Source organism: Rhinolophus sinicus, linkage group LG11, assembly GCF_036562045.2.
Source record: "Rhinolophus sinicus isolate RSC01 linkage group LG11, ASM3656204v1, whole genome shotgun sequence".
Lineage (NCBI taxonomy): Eukaryota > Metazoa > Chordata > Mammalia > Chiroptera > Rhinolophidae > Rhinolophus > Rhinolophus sinicus.
In genome coordinates, this window is record NC_133760.1 from 28,476,810 (window position 1) to 28,493,849 (window position 17,040).

A 17,040-nucleotide genomic window follows, 5' to 3' on the forward strand; every position below is an offset into this window, starting at 1 on the left:
GGTCCTCATTCCTCCCTTCGTCCCTTTGGGCTTTCCTGTCTCTCCCTACATGTAGTACCGGGCAGAAGCTTGACAGGCGTGGGTCCAGGGAAATACCAAGTCCTCTGGGACTGGACGGAACAGAGAAAAGGCCAACCCCTGGAAACTCCCTGGTGGCCTGGCAACCCCACACTCACAGGTCTCCCCAAAGAACCCAAGAGAGACAGGCGCCAGGAGGAGTTCGGAGGCTCCTACCCCTCCCCTGCCTGGTCCACACAGCCTCCTCTTTGGCTGCTGTTTCTTCTACGTGCCCAGCCAACGGGCTCAGCACAGGCCTGCAGAGGCTTTCATTTCCTCCTAACGCTGGTTCCAATTCACCATCAGCACCAGATGATTGGTATTTTGTCTGTAACTGAACTTGGGTGGGAATGAAGGTCACGGGGGAACTCCACTTATGGTGAGGGGAGATTCAAAGTTCCACCTTACCCATTCAGGGCTTCCACCTTTACAAAGACAGTCACATGCCCCCGAAGGAAAAGCTGGCCTGAGGATGGTTTTCAACATCCTATACCAGAACTATTTGTTTTGTTTTAATATTACTATTATACAAATAAAAATTTAGCATTGGTACCAAAATAAAGAAATGTCCCTTTCAAACCCAAAGGAACCCTGCAAAGAAGGAAGGAGGGAGTAGGAGTGGAGGAGGGGGAGTTGTGGGGGCTGGCAAGAGCAGGAGGGGGAATCCCCACCCCATTCCCCAGTTTCTTCACCTATGCCTCTTCCTGCAATCACCTCTCAGCTTCCCCTTTTCACTACCTCTCCAAATTCCCTTTGGCCACACAAATAAATAACTTGTTGATTTTTCCTCACCAGAGCAGTTCCCTCTAGACCAATTAGCTATTTGTGTCTGTTGCTGATTTTCTTCCTCAGAAGGCTGCAGATCTACTCAGGCTGGAGGTTGTTGCCTGCCTGCAGCGTTCAGACTTTACAGCTGAAGGACTCCAGGACAGAAAGAGCACAGCAGGGTGAGGACTGCTCTCTGGGGTCCCTGGGTCATGCCCTGCCACCTCAGGGCCCTTTGCCTTTGCCCTGAAAGGCGGCCCATTTGGGAGTAGAAGGGGCCTCACACCCTGACCACACAGAGCTGGCACTGCTTTTTGTGTTCCCATCCTGATCCTAGAGAAGAAGAGGACAGAAAAGGGAAAAGGATGCTGCTCATGAACAAAGATCATAACCCAAGAAGAAATGAGAAAAAGAGGAGAAGAGGACAGAGAACAAAGCCCATCAAGGCAGGAGGCCCACTGCTGCTAGCTCCCCTCCCACCTCAGCAGCCAGCGGGGTGAGGTCAGTAAATCCGTACCCTTTCAGGGCTTCCTCATTTACAAAGAAGTCACATGCCCCTGAAGGAAGAAACGGAGCTGAATGTTTTTCAACATCCATGCAAGAACTATTTGTTGTGTTTTACTATTACTATTATACAAATAAAAATTTAGCATTGATAGCAAAATAAAGAAAAATTACATTTTTCTCTATATTTCCCTTGTTCCTGGCTCACCTTATTGTACATGGTAGTATGCACTGCATTCATAGATGGCAAAATATCAAGTACATTTGAATGCCAACAGCTGGAATTGAGGGGAACAGTCCTTTCCACCCCAGGAAGATGACCTTCTGTCTGAGAATCTGTGGGGATCAAGGGCCTTCAGCAAAGCTCCCCCTGTGCCCACCCCAGCGAGGACCCTGCGCCCTTCCTCCCATTCCTGTGAGAGGAAACTTCCCTGGTTCTCAGCTAGAAAGCTGGGGTAGCCCAAAGTCCAGCCCATGCCCTCAGCCTTAGGAGAGATCTGCAATGGCAACACGAAAGCTCGATTGACAATATGTTGTAATTACAATAATGAGTTATAAATGAGCACCACAAAGTACTCTAGAATGGCTGGTTAGGGACACACACACACGTGTCCCTGATGAGCATGGCATAACTGGGGGAAAAGCATGTTTTCCCCAGATAGCAAGCAAAGTTCACACCCTCTCCTTACTTAGGAAATGTCACTTGGAGATGTTTGCCCCAATAGTTAGCAAAGACTTATTGTCAACAAGCCTTCTGAACTCAAAGGGCGGAAAACCTAAGTTTCCAGAGAGCTGGGCCAAGGTCTTTTAGTTGGCAAGGGCTTCAAGAAGTGGAACATATATCCGTGGGGGACATTGGGACATGGGAACTGAAAGCAGGAAAGAAGCCCACCCCAGGCAGAAGTGTGAGGAGACAGAAGAGTGAGGAGCAGGCATGCTGAGCCTGGCCCACAAAGCTGCAGCTGCTTTGGGGATGTACAGAGCTCCTGGGGCTTTGGGGCCCCACCTCCACTAGGCTGAGGCCTCAAACCTCAGGCAGCTCGGAGTCAGGAGGAATGAGCTCATCAGGATTGCGCTGTCAGCGTCCTGTACGCAGCTCCTCCAAAGTACGGATGCATCATCTTCTCCTGCAAACTCTTCCTCCCCCAGACTGGCCCATTTCAGCTAAAGGAAGCAACCCCATCACCCAGACACTGAAATGTCAAACCTCATCAAGTGTTGGTTCCAGAAGATGGTATCTACTTTCACAATCTCTCTAGAATCAGTCCCTTCTTTTCCATTCCTAGTGCCAAGTTGCAGCCTTCATTAGGTCTCACCTGGACCCTAGTTTTCCATTCCTCCCTCCCTTCTTTGTTTGTCCCCTCTGATCCGGCCAAACCCTGCTGTCAATCTGCCCTCTGTCTGCTCAGAAACTTGTCAGAACTAAGTACGCCCTTTGCCACCAGCCAATTCAAGTCCTTGCCTAGCACCTTTCTGGACTGGTCTCTTGCAGTACCCATTTCCTCTTTTTCTGGGAACTTTAGTTTTCAGATACAGTTTGAACGGGGCTGCCTGCTATGCCACCAGCCCTTTCCTGACCAAGAGAGGGGTCATGGTCCAGGCTGAGCCAATCAGGCATTTCCTCCCTGGGAAGTGCATTCCAAGCTGTGATGACAAAATTACCAAACACAGCTGGAGCAGATTTATCCTGGCGACAGTGGTACGCTGAAGAGACTGGCCTTTGGTTTTTGTCATACCCACTCCAAGACCCTGAGGGGACCTGGCTCCTGAGTCATCTCTCTGACCCACAGCCTTCCAAGGAAATCCTCTCCTGCCAAAGTCAGCTATGCTGTTGCTTGTAACCAAACAGGATCTCCTCATTGCTTTTTGAAATATCTCTCCTAAGCTCTACCCAAAAGGGAAAACTCCCTAAAAGTGCCAGGATGGCCGCTGTCTGCACATGTTAGCCTGCACACCCCTCCAGCCCACGGGCACTGCTGGAACTCTACCTGCCCCCTCAGGGCCCAACCCAAGGCTTCTTCTGAACCCTCTACAGGGATAACTTCTACGTCCTTCAAACCTACAAGCCTCTGGCTGTCCCTTCTGTGTACTTGTCTTATCTCCCCCCCAGAGGACAGTGACTATCTCCTCCATATCACCCAGCATAATTCCAAGCTCAGTCAAATTCACCCGGCTCTGGGGACAGACAACCCAAAGGACAATTACAGGTTTGCGGGGCAAGGCAGACAGTGAGTGACAAAGAGCATGGGTGTGACATCAGAAAGACCTGAGTTTGAATTCCTGGTTCTCCAATAACTAGCTCTCTGAGTTTGGGCAAGTCTCAAAAGTTCTGTAAGTCTCAGAACAACAGTGCCAACCTCACAACGTTGCTATGAGGATTTGACGAGCTAATATGTGAGAGCATCAAGCATGCTGCCTGGCTAGCAGTAAGCACTCAGTAAAAAGCAGCCATTATTCTAGCTGTTAGTAGCTACTGGTTTAGCACAAGCTCTGTGAGAAGGTTGGAATCAGGAGTCCTGGGGCTTGCTGTGCGACCCATATGTGCATCTCTCGGTTCCCCAGTAAACCTTACGTGGGTCTATACCTGCCTTATAAGCCTGAAAACCAACAGGTGGAAAATGCTTTGGAAAGTAAAAGCACAATGTAAGGGGGTCCGCCCACTTTTCTAAATTTCAGAGCTTCCCAGGCATCCTGTCCAGTGTGTGGCCATGGCAGGACTTCACTTTGCAGGCGTCCCAACCTGCTGGGTCTGAGACAGGGACACGGCAGGTGAGGGCCTGGTCCAGTGTCTGCTTCAATACCACGCAACCATCCCTTTTCCAAAGCCCTGGTTCCTAAATGTTCTGCTTTTGTGGGACCTTCCTTCAAATAACCATGGGGCAGTGTCTGCTATGTGGTTACAGCGGGACTCGGAATTCAGGGACCACAAGTCACCCCTACCATTAACCTAGCCAAAACTGGGCAGCATGAGATTGAAAAGAAAAAGGCAAATACAGTGCAGCTGCCAGAGTAAGACTGGGTGGGGACGCGAGGTGGAAGGAAGTCTCTCATAAGACTTTACATCTGCCTGGATTAATCTCCCAAGCAACGACGGATGGCTCCAAACCAGGGGTTCTCAAAGTGCTATCTCCAAAGTACTGGGCAGAAAAGCAAATTTTAGGCCCCACCCACACCAGCTGAATCAGAAAACTCTGCTGAGTGGGGCCCAGCAATCTGCCTTAAAACAGCTCTCCAGAGGATTCTGATATCTGGTCAAGTATGAGGAATCCTACCCTAAATCTTTAACCATAAGACCCTCAACTATTTACTGAACACCTACTATGTGCTAAGGACCAAACTGGGTTGTGTCATTTCACAAATAAGGATACATTTGAAGAACTTCCACAGTCTACTGGGAGCCAAAGTCAAGAACACAAATACACAAGGCAGGATGTGGTATAGAACAAGGCAAAGGAATCAGTTTCCCAGGCCTTTCCCCAATCCCCTACACCTCGGATCTATTCTTGCCGTGACTAGGGAAAAGAGAACACAGTTCTGGGAAAAACCCACCCCTGCTGCTCTTTTGGACTCCTCAATCACAGGTAGTTTTCTTAAGAGTGATTCTTGCCCTGAGGCATGTCTTGGGTCCAGAGGCTTGGCAGGTGGGGAAAGGCTCCCATGAGGCCACACCCACTTATTCCTAGGGGCTTGGAAATTGGCCCTATCTGGGGTTCGGGCTCAGAAAGTTCAGAGGGCTGTGAGCATGCCACAGCACATCACAGCAATGCATTCCCAGGCAGGGTCACTCCCTCAAGCTTGCACGCGAGTGTGCACATGCAGACATAAACACACACACACACAGACAGTTGGCCCCCTGGCCTCCCTTCCTCCATTCTCAAGTTACAAGGTTAAAGGCATCCTATTCACAGCCAAAGGGGCGGGATGAAAAAAGGGGTGCTGAAGCAGGGAACCATCTGGTTCAGATCAAGATTGCTCATTCAGGACCCCAAGAACTCCCAGAGCCTTCCCCGCCCTCTTGATGGCTCAGATTTCCTTCCCTCCCTCCCCCTGACTTCCCACTGGGAAACTGAGGATTGGGCTAGACAGGGACAACCCAAAGGCAAATCTGTCGAAGGAAGACAAGAAAACAAAAAAATGAATTACAGGCAAGTCTGTGCCATCTCTTTGAGCCCTGGTTCCCTTTTCCCTTCAAATCCTGAACATAAGGGCTAAACTTGAGATCACCGCCTACAGACACTGTGCCTTCCTCCAGAGCTCAGGGCACCTGGCAGGCAGCCTTCCCTGAACCGGGAACCCCCTCCAACTCTAGCAGCAGAAGCAAGATGAAGCTTAGGGGTGTGGTCTCCCAGCCTACTCTTATGCTACCATCTCCACCAAGGTAGGAGGTTCCCTCCATCTCAGAGGGACTTCAGAGACCACCAGAGGAAGGGCCAACCAACCAGCTTCTAGGCAACTGTCCCAAAGACAAGATGGGAGTGTGAGTTACTGGCAGCTTTGGCTGAAAGAGGCTGCCAGTCCCTTTCTGCCACCAGCACCTCTCTCTCCCCTTCCTCCTATACCACCTTAGACTGTTCTACAGTGCTTTACACAGCTGTAAAGCAAGAAGCAAGATGGGAGATGGATGCGGTCTGCAAGAAATACAAATCGGAAGGTTAACTTGAGCAAACAAGAAATGGGTGGGTGACTCTCTACAGGTAGGGAGAGCCAGAGGTGGGATATTGGAAGGGGGAAGGGGAAACAGAAGTGGTAGAAAGCTAAAGAAAGGGGAGACTAAAGTGAGCTCAGCCCAGAGCTGCAGCAGGGGGCTGGGAAGTTTGGTCCAGTCACAGACAAATGACTGGAGAAAAGAAATGACTATTCCATTCCAAGGCATGGGCTCAGACCAGCCCCCACAGGCCTGGGGTATGGCCTTGGCCAAGTTCCTGGCTTGTGCGGTGCCTCAGTTTCTCCAAAGGTAAGGAGGTCAAGCTGTTAGGTCTTAGCAGAGAGAACTGGGCCACTGGGGATGGCTAGGAGGCAGTGCCAGGTGGGGGAAAGAGGAGAGGTGCTGATGGTGCAAAGACAACCTCTGGCCAAGAGGAGCGAGTCAGGGGTCTCCAGATAGTGCAGAGGCCGGGAGAGCGCGGGGTTGGGGGTACGAACTAGGTAGTGGACTGGAAGCCGGGACTGGGGCAGGGAGTGCTTCCCAGGGCTGGAACTGGGGGTCTGCCACCAAGCGGTCGCGTCTGGAGGGCTGGGAGCAACATAATGTGCAGAAGCAGAAGGCGGGGACGGGGATTGAGGCCAATGCAAGCGGACCTCCGCCGCATGGGGGGAGCTCAGTGCCCCGACCCGGGGGAAGTTGTCCGGGTGGACAGGGCCAGTCTGGGCCATTGGGCCGAGCCAGTTGCCCGCGCAGAGGGGGTTCGGAATAACTAGGGGCCCGGGGCGCCTCGCATTTCGCCCGCCCTCATCCCGCCCGCGCACCTCAGTCAGCCCTGGGCGCCGCGCGGGCCATGCTCGCCGATCCTGCCGCCGCCTCCGCCCGTGCAGAAAGCCGCCGCAGCCGCCGCCGCTGCCGCCGACGTCCGGACCCGTTAGCTCCGCGTCTCCCTCGTCCGCCCGCAGCAGGCCAGTCCCGCCCTTGCCGGCCCTGCCCTACCGGAGCGAGCCGCCACCGCCTCAGCCCGGCCCCTCCCCCCACCCCAGCCCAGCTAGAAGGGAAGGGTGGGGGAAAGGGGGGCGACTGCCCCCTCCCCACTCACATCCTCCGGGGCTCTCCCCTACCTCCCCTTTCCGCACGCTCGTGGGCATGCTGGGATGTGGAGTCCAGCCTGCGCTGAATCAGTAGGGCTACCCCGCATCCAGGACTACCACATCCAAAAGACAGCGCGCACGCCCTAGGGATTGTGGTCTTTGTAGTTCATCCAGGGCTCAGGGGGTCTACAACGCAGGAGGGGATGGTGGTGGTAGTTGGGGGGGAAATGGGAAATCTCCGTTCCCAGGAGGCCGGGTTCCCCGCGTATGAAACATGGATGTGAGCTGTGCGGTGCCCCGGGCCCAGGTCGAATACCTGAATTCCCAGGAAAGTGCAAACTAATCCAGGATGCCTCTCAGACGCAGCTGTGGCCAGCTGCAGCCGAGCCGGAGGGAGGAGAAGCCTCCGCCCAGCGAACCGCACCCCGGGTACCGTTTTCACTCGCTCCCGCGAAGAGCCATGACCTGAGGCCAGCTTGGCTTCATGCCCGGACTTTGCAAGCCGAGCTGTGGCGGGGTTGCTCCATCCAGGCCAGAGGAGAGACAGCTCCGGGAGCTGCGTGGGTGTGGGGTTTTCCCTACCCGAGAAAAGGAAGCGAATGTCTCTGAGTTTCCTGGTGCGCTCACACGCTGGGGCACCTTCTCTTTCCAGTCTCACTCTTCTGTTAGATGCCCTTAGCTTCCTACTGTTTAGAGTAAAGAGCACACATTTTCCATGTCTTCTTTCCCCACTTCCAAACCTAGCTCAAATGCTCTACGAAGCTCCATGTCGACCGTAGTTTCACCCTCTAAGCTTCATGCCCTCTGGCAGGAGAGGCCTGTAAGTCAGTGGTTCTCAAACTGGCATGTAGTTCTACTGGAGAGCTAGTTCAAACGTAAATCGCTGCCCCCACCCTCAGTTTCTGTTTCATCAGCTCTAGAGTGGGCCTGATAATTTGCATTTCTAGCAAGTTCCCAGGTACAGCTGACAACTGCTGGTCTGGGGAACCATTTTGAGAACTGCTTCTGTTGGTGTTTGTTAGGTAGAGTCGCTCTCCCCACTCCCCCCCCCCCCCCCCCCAGGAACTGGTATTTGGTATCAAAGTCCTATTTGATGTCAACTATTAGGTAGAGTTCTGACAGGGTCAGCTCAGTAGAATCTGCTGCCTCTGGGTGAGCTCTGACCTAAAACAGGCAGGGGAGTGCAAGGTGGGGAGATGGAATCCTGATTTGTCAGGTATCTGAGGGTGAGGCTCTCATCTACCCAGTAGACCCTCCTTACCACCGGCTGTCCTGATATTCTGGGAGCTACAGACCTCTGAAGAGGAAACTTGGTGACTATCACCCTCAACCATGATCTCAGACTCTTCAGCTGTGAGGTGACAAAGATTTTTTGCTTGACCAGCTCCTCTGAGATCTCTTCTCCCATAGGCCTCAACCTTGGCTTCTAAAAACTACACTCTCAACACAAGTGATTTCACCACCCTCCTCCCTCTACATTAAAAGACTTAAACACAGTAACATAGTTTCTAACAGCTCAAGGTGACATCCCTAGGATGACCCTAGACCTCTTTAAAGAGCCTGCCTGATAAACCTCAAGGCTGCCAAAAATATTTACTGTTTGTTCTAGCCAACACCTGGTGACAGCCCCTAACCACCCCTTCTTAGAGCATTTATTAGAAAGGGCTAACAATTGTGACTCCTTCCACTGTCCCTTTGAGATATATATGTGTCTCCTACAACCCAGGAGTGTCTTTCCCAAGGACCTGAGAGCCGTTCCTACCAGGAAGGATAGGGCCTCTGTCTCCCAGCCTCTGTGGGAGGATAGAGTCCTAACTTCAGTAATTGCCAGCTAACAGACACAGCTGGCCTAGTCGGCAGTTACACTGACCAACCCTTTGTCATTTTTCACCTCCCTGACTCTACCAAGCCCCTGCTCACCTCTCTCTGTACTCTCTCATTCTCCCTTTAAAATGCCCGGTTACCTATGGACAAGTCCAAGTTGAGTTCAGTTCACTCTGGACCCTCTTCCTTATTGCAATAGTTATTACTGGTTAAAATCTGTCCTTACCACTTTAAATAGTACCTGGCTTTGTTTATCTTTGACAAATAGGATATCAGCTCTGAGTCCTGGGGGCCCAGGCTGTAGCCTTGCTCCCTATGCACCAAGGGCCAAAAGGATGGTTAAGTTATCCCTAGGTCCTTGGGCAAGTAGTCAAATGGCCACCAGAGGCATTGAACCCTAAGGTTGACTCTAGAATACTTTTCTACTTCCTTAGATTTTTGTCCCTGTCACAGGCTGTGGGAGGCTAAGTGATCCACATGCCACCATACGGTCTGCTAACAAAACCAGCTGCCAGGCCCTTCCTGCAAGGCCTTTGCCTCTGCACCTGAGTCTCGTGCAATGGCAACATTCCTTCACAGGTAGAAGGTAAATGAACATTTTTGAATTTACGTCCACTCCCAAATATCTGTTAACAGATTATTCAGGGAGAATTAAGATACCCTTTCATGGGCCGAACAGAGAGACCCTTTCTATCCTTCAGCTCCAATAGGAACCCCCATCATCACCCTCACTACTTCCAAATTAGATATTACGTTGGTTTACCCATTTTCCTTTGCGGGTTGTGCTTTCTCATCTTCTCCACCCATCCAAATTCGACCTGACTGTCCAAAGTCTACCTTGAGTTTTCCTTCCTCCAGAACGTTCTCCCCAGTTGTCTCAACCCCATGTGAACCTCACCCCTTGTGCAGCACTTGAATTTGCATCATTCATTTAAAAGCCTAGCTTTGTGCTCGCTTCGGCAGCACATATACTAAAAGCCTAGCTTTGCTGGTGAACTTTGCAAGAGAGGCAGTAAAACAGGCAGGAACACGGTGGAGGAGAGCACAAGGCTTTGGAAGGAGATGGCTACTAAGTAGAAAGGAGCAAAGAGGATCTGGCTCCCTCCTCCCTGGGTTTCTGTTTGGGGACAAAAGCTTCAAGTCAGACCAATCTGGCAACTTTCACACCTAACAGTAAATGTAACCCAGAGCAAGTTACACAGTTCTTTCATCTGTAAAATGGGAATAAGAATGATACACCCTACCTCTTATTGTTGTAAAAATTAAATGAGGAAGAAAAAAAAAGATCTTGGATAGGATGACTGTCAAAAAGAAATCAAGTTAGTCTATACAGTTAATATGGTCCCAGTACAAATACCAGCAGGTTTTTTGTTGTGGTTGTGGTTGTTTTGGGGTTTTTTTGAGATGGGAGAGAGAAGTAGATCAATTGATTTTTAAAATTCATTTGGAAAAATAACAAGCAGGACTAGTCAGGAAATTTTTGAAAAACAAACAATAGTGAAGGGTATTAGCCCTCGCAGAGATTAAACATATTATAAAAGTACAGTTAAAATAGTGTGATAGATCCATGACCTACATCTACAAGTCTAGAAATAAACTCATATACCCATGGAAATTTGGCATATAGTAAAGATACATTTCAAATAAGTAAAGGGAAAAATGAATTATTCTATACATGTGCAGGGACAATTGGGGAACCATCTGCTAAAAAATTAATCCAACTCTGAATAAATTAGTGAATCTAGGCAAAAATCACCAATGGCTACCAATATCATGAAAAATGAAGACAACTGGAGTCATCTGAAGACAAAAAGATAGCTGACCCCCATGGAAGTATGATACTCTGAGAGTCAAAAAAAGAAATCTGACAATACCAGTGTACAGAAAATACAGGTGTCAGAGGAACATGCTATTTGAAACCATGGGGATGAAATCAACAAAATTCAGAGAGAAACTGTATAGGATAAATGATCTGGTTTCTTCAATGAATACATTGTAATAAAAAAAAAGACATAGAGGAGAACCTGTAAATTTTAAACAGCTGTATCAACCAATTGCAATGTATAGACTTTATTTGAATTCTGATTTAAACAAACTGAAAAAATTGTATGAGAATACAGGAAATTTGAACACTGACCATTGGATACTAAGTAATTATTATTAATTTTAAGTATGCTAATGGTGTTGTGGTTAGTTTTTTTTTTTAAAGACCTTATATAGTGATATATTCTGACATCATATTTATGGAATGATAAGCTGTCTGGGATTTGCTCAAAATAACCCAGGGCTGGGTGAAGATATAGATACAACAAGGTTGGCTAAATTGATTATTGTTGGGGCTGGGCGATGATGGTTACTTGGGGTTCATCATAACATTTTTTCTATTTTTGCATGTACTGAAGTTTTCCATAATAAAATAGTTTAAAAAAATTTCAGTCAGAGTTCTACTTCATACCTAGCTAAAAACCCCAAACCAACAACAACAACCAGCAAAATCCAAGTCAATGGGAAAATGGAAGAAACTTTTACAATTTATATCAGAAGTAAAAGGCTAATACAAAGTGCTTTTGCAAATCAGACCAAGAAACCAATAGGACATGTGAAAAGGATATAAATAGTCAGGTCACAGAAAACAAACCACAATGGTTCTTACATGAAAGATGCAGAGCTTCATTTTTTTTTTTTTTTGGTAAAATACACATATGAAATTTACCATCTTAACCAATTTTAAGTGCACAATTCAGTAAGTACATTCATATTATTGTGCCACCATCACCACCATCCATCCACAGAACTCTTTGCATCTTACAAAACTGAAATTCTGAACCCCTTAAACAATAACTCCTCACATTCTTTCCTTCCCCAGTTCTTGACAACCACCATTCTACTTCTGTCTATGAATTTGACTATGATGTCATATATATATGAAGACAGTCTTTGTCCTTTCGTGTCTGGCTCATTTCACTTATTATAATGCCCTCAATGTTCATCCATACTGAAGCATGTGTCAGGATTTCCTTCCTTTTTTAGGCTGAATAATTTTCCACTGTATGTATATACCACATTTTATCCATTCATCTGTTTATGGACACTTGGATTGCTTTCATCTTTCAGCTATTGTGAGTAATGCTGCTATGAACATGGGTGTACAAACATCTCTTCAAGTCCCATTTTCAATTCTTTTAGTTATACACCCAGAAATGAAATTTCTGGATCATAAGATAATTCTGTTTTTAATTCTTTGAGGAACCACCATAATGTTTTCCATAGTGGCTGTACCATTTTACATTCCCACCAACAGTGTACAGGGAGTCCAATTTCTCCACATCCCTGCCAACACTTATTTTCTCAGAGCTTTACTGTTAATAAAAGAAATGCAAATTTAAACCACACTGTGATATCATTTTTCACCTATCAGATTGGCAAAGATCAAAAAGCTTGATAACTATCTTGGCAAGAGTGTGGGGAACAAGGATTTTTGTACACTGCCAGTGTGCCTGAAATCCATACAGCCTCTATAAAGAGCAACTTGGTAATATCTTCCAATTACACATACACACACCATTTGACCTAGCAATAAAAAATAATTTTAATTTAAAACATTTTTTCAATTACAGTTGACATTTAATATTATATTAGTTTCAGGTGTACAGCATAGTGGTTAGACATTTATATCATTTATGAGGTGATCCCCCAGATTAGCCTAGTACTCACCTGACACTATACATAGTTATTCCAATATTATTAACTATATTACCTATGCTGTACTTTACATCCCCATGACTATTTTCTAACTGCCAATTTGCACTTCTGAATCGCTTCACTTTTTTCACCCAGCCTTTCACTACTCTCCCATCTGGCAACCATCAGTTTGTTTTCTGTATCTAAGTTTGTTTCTGTTTTGTTTGTTTGTTTATTTTATTTTTTAGATTTCACATATAAGTGAAATCATATGGTATTTTTGACCTAGCAATTTCTAAGAAAGTATCCTATTTGCCCATGTTCTTAGTTACCTACAGAGATAGTTGTTACACCATTGTAAGAGCAAAGATTAAAAACAATCTAAATGTTGATGATCTAAATTAAAGATTAAATGAATGAAATGGAAAGAAGCTTCAACTGGTGGTGTCTTTTGTTATCATTACTTGACTGGATAATAAACTATTTGAAAGCAGGAGACTGGCCTTTGTAAGTCCAAATGGACCTTCAAGAAATATTGATTAAATTAATAAAATTACTTCTTAGCCCCTGGTAGGAACCCCTATTGAACGGGGAATTGGCAGGCAACTCAAGGAGGTTAAGTGGCTTGCTTGGCTTGTCCAAGGTCATTCATATAATATATACTACCTATTCCTTATGTGCAAAGCACAGTAGTAGGCACTGTGAAATATACTGAAATTAAAGAATTGGACCTACCTTCTAAAAGTTTGGGATCTAGTAAAGCACTCTTGCAGACATTGAAAATACCAAGCTTTTAAAATTGTCCTTTCAATGATATCAATGGAGGATAAATTCTGGTGGATAAATTGAGGCACAGATCAGAGAAGCAATTTCTCAAGGGACATACAAAATGGCAGAAGGAAGGTGCTGATTAAAGCAGAAGTTACACTTCCATTTGTGCCCCATCCTTAGTGCCCTAAGAAACTCATTTCAAGGGACCCACCTCCCTCCAATGTCCCATATGCTAGATCAGCCTTCTCCAAGGTGTGCTACATTACAGGTCCTGTGAAATGCTCCTCTAGAAAAGGATTCCCTAATCTAACATGTTTGTGAAATGCTTTATGTATTAGTCTGCAGGTGCCCGTGCATATAGGTATTTTGTTTTCCTAGCTTTGTCCACTGAGAAGTCTTGACGGCAGTGACAGTCCATTAGCACACTGAGCTATAAAAAACACACAATTGAGGTGAAATTCACATATTATAAAATTAACATTTCAAAGCATACAGTTCAATGTATTTAGTACATTCACAATATTTTGTAACCAATACCTCTAGTTCCAAAACATTTTCATCATCCTGGCAACCACCAAAACTGGTATGTTTTTGGTCTCTATGGATTTACCTATTCTGGATTATTTTATATAAATGGAATCATATAATGTATGGTTATTTGTGTCTGACTTCTTTCACTTAGCATGTTTTCAAGGTTCATCTGTGATGTATTAGTATTTCTTTTTATAGCTCAGTAATATTCCATTGTATGGATAGGCTACATTTTGTTTATTTAGTATATTGATTTTTAAAAGTTGTAAGAAGAAAATAAACCTGTCTACCTTTGTTTAATGATTCAAGCAACACTTGTTAACATCCTTTAGAAGCACTCTTTGGAAAATACTGCACAAGATATTTGCCAATGGCAATGGTCAGGCTTAAGTGAAGAGGGGCCATTTAATGGTAAAGTATACTTAATAGCTCTCCCGGAAGTGTTTGCTGTTTGGTTATTCTTTGGTAAGTCTGTGTTTTAATTTTTAAAAACCATAATAGCTGTTTCATTTTCTCCTTGGAAGACCCAGCAGGAGGGTTCAATATCCTCTCTTCATCCATCTCCTTCATCCAGTTCCCATCTCTTCACCAGTCCCCCTGTAGTCAATGCTGTTGGTGACATCCCTTTACAGGGATGGTACAACCATTTTCCAGCTGTTGTATTGGCTGCTAATGGCTCACAGCGTCACCCTTCTCCAGAGAATTGTCCTCAGTCCATGTAAGCTGCTTCTCTCAGAGATGCCTGGGAAATTATGCTCGTCCCTCCTGACCTCCCAATGGCCCCCCAGCCCATAAGTGACTGAAGTGAGAGACAAAATCCAGCTCTCTTGCTTCTGAGAGGGACACACCTTGTGGTACATTTTATGTTCCAGAGTTCCCTGTAGGAGCAGACTGAGGCTAGACTTAGCTGAACCCACATCTTTGCTTGGTTTCTTCATCTGCCCTATTCTGCTTCCCTCATTGCCCTAATAAATCATTCGCACAAGAATCCCTGTCTCAGGCTCTGCATCTGGGGAACCCAACTTAAAATATCCCTGTGGGCAGTCCTGAATCTCAGAGAGACTTCCTGCTACCACCAGCAGCCACACATCTCATCCAGGGCCCTGCAGATGGCACCTCCTCCAAAAAGGCTTCCCAGACCTAAACTCTCATTCACTGGCGGCATATTAGTTTGTTTAATAATAAGGAAGTTGGATGCCTACTCTGGCCAGGCACTGTGCTAACCTCCTTATGTGCATTAGCTCATTGAATCCTCCCAACATAGATGAGGTAAATACTATTGTATTCTTACAGATGAAGAAACTGAGGGTCAAATGGCTTGCTTACACAGTAAGAGAGTGATGGGAACTGGGGAGGATTAGTATAATTTCACATCCTTGTATTTAACCACTAGATTCTAACCTATAATACAACATCAGAACATTTTTTTATGGCTCTGTCAACCCCAGACAGTGGGACCATATACAAAGCAGAGAGCTACGTGTTTTTGTGTCTGCTGCTGACAGATTGCACTGAGGGCTTCATCTTATTAAAACCCCTCTTTGAGTATCTTTGTTTCTCAGGCTGAGAAGTGTGAGTGACCAGCGTGCCTGCCTTAGGAGTTTGGGTGAAGCCTCTGAGCTCCCTGGGGCATGTTGTTTTCCTTGAGCTCCTGTCAAAGCTGTAGCTGCAGGCATCCCTGCCTCCCACTTCACTGCAGAGCGGGATCTGCATTGGTGAGAACAGCAGCAGTGGGAGGCTGCTCCTCACTTCCCTGGAGGCCTTCTGGGTTCACAGAAGAAAGAGCAGGCACTGAAATGTGGGAAGGAGGATGAGACCTGGGCCCAGTGAAGAGGGGGGAATAACTTTAGTGGGAGAAGACTGAGGGAAGGAGAGAGATTTGGGGGAGGAGGTGGAGAGCTGAGCGGGGAACTGCTATTCATTCATTCATTCAACAAATTGTTTTAACCACCTACAATGTCCTAGGCACTGTTCTAGAAACTGAGGATACAATAGTGAACAAATCGAAGACCCTGCTTTAATGGGGCAGCATGGGAATGACAATAAAAAGTAATCATAACGATAGGCTAAACAAAACCTTTGCAGCCCAAAAGTTTTCTGAAAGAAAGGGTTTAATGAGCCATATGCTAACCAGAAAAGAGGACTACATCCTAGAACACAGTCCGAACCACCAGAAGCAGGGCTAGCTGGAGAAAAGCATGCCCACAGTCCTGGAGGGGCTGGGGGACTCTTTTATACAATGGGTTTGGGGAAGAAAGATGCACATTGTTTTGAGAGAATTACATTGGCTATAGATGGGGGTGGAGGGTGAAGCGAGGGCAGTCCTAGGATGGCCAGTAAGTAAGAAATATTACTTACTGGTGCATAGCCAGTAAGGAAGAAATATTTCCTATTTCTGGCTGGGTTGTGGGCAACAAGCCAGAAAACTCATGCATAAGCAGGATGAAGTAGAGTCTGGTGGTTTGCTATTTTTTTTAGATAGTCACCAGGAAGTTGAAAGTTTTAACATACATTCAGGAATGTGAGCAGTCTTTTGTTGGTTTTGGCCTGTGGGTCTGTTAACATATGAACCTCTTACTTCTTCCCCCCACCCTCTGGCCCGTCATAATTTAATTTAGGACATCTCAGAATTTTCCTCTTGTCAAATGGTTAATATATTTTGAGCATTTACGATGGAGTCAAGCATTTTATCTTATCCTCACAACAATCTCAGGCATTTGATACTATTACTAACCCATTTTTACAGATGGTGACAAGGAGACACAGTAACTAAGTGACTGGCCAAGGACACAGAAGTAGAGTAGGGTTCCCCACCTCCTTTGAGACTGAAGGCAGGGACTCTCAGACTCCCTATTAAGGACAGTGGTTTTGGAAAGTACGTTCTTGTCGGAAAAACTCTGCCAATAGAGATAAAGCTTCTGTTCTCCTTGCCTCTCCCCATTCCTAGCAGTCTTCACCTCAGGGTGTGCTCCCTTCCAATCCTATTCCTACGCATACTGTGTGTCCATAAACGTTATTTTTGACAGGAGTGGCTGTCCGTACATACGTTCTGCAATTTGCTTCTTTTCTCTTAACAAAATGATTGCACACTGTTTCCTACTGTACATACATTTCTACCTTGTTCTAACTACTGAACAGCACTCCATTGCATGGATGTGCCGAGTTCATTTC

The 17,040-nt window shown here is 46.3% G+C and overlaps 1 protein-coding gene across 1 annotated transcript in view; it reads right to left on the bottom strand.

The window, feature by feature from the left end:
- Positions 1 to 7,034, bottom strand: part of ST3GAL2 (ST3 beta-galactoside alpha-2,3-sialyltransferase 2) — a 42,938-nt gene extending 35,904 nt beyond the window's left edge. The window contains exon 1 of the mRNA XM_019710237.2: positions 6,793 to 7,034. The gene's annotated coding sequence lies outside the window, so the exon portion shown is untranslated. The remainder of the gene's footprint in view (positions 1 to 6,792) is intronic.
- Positions 7,035 to 17,040: the final 10,006 nt, after the last annotated feature.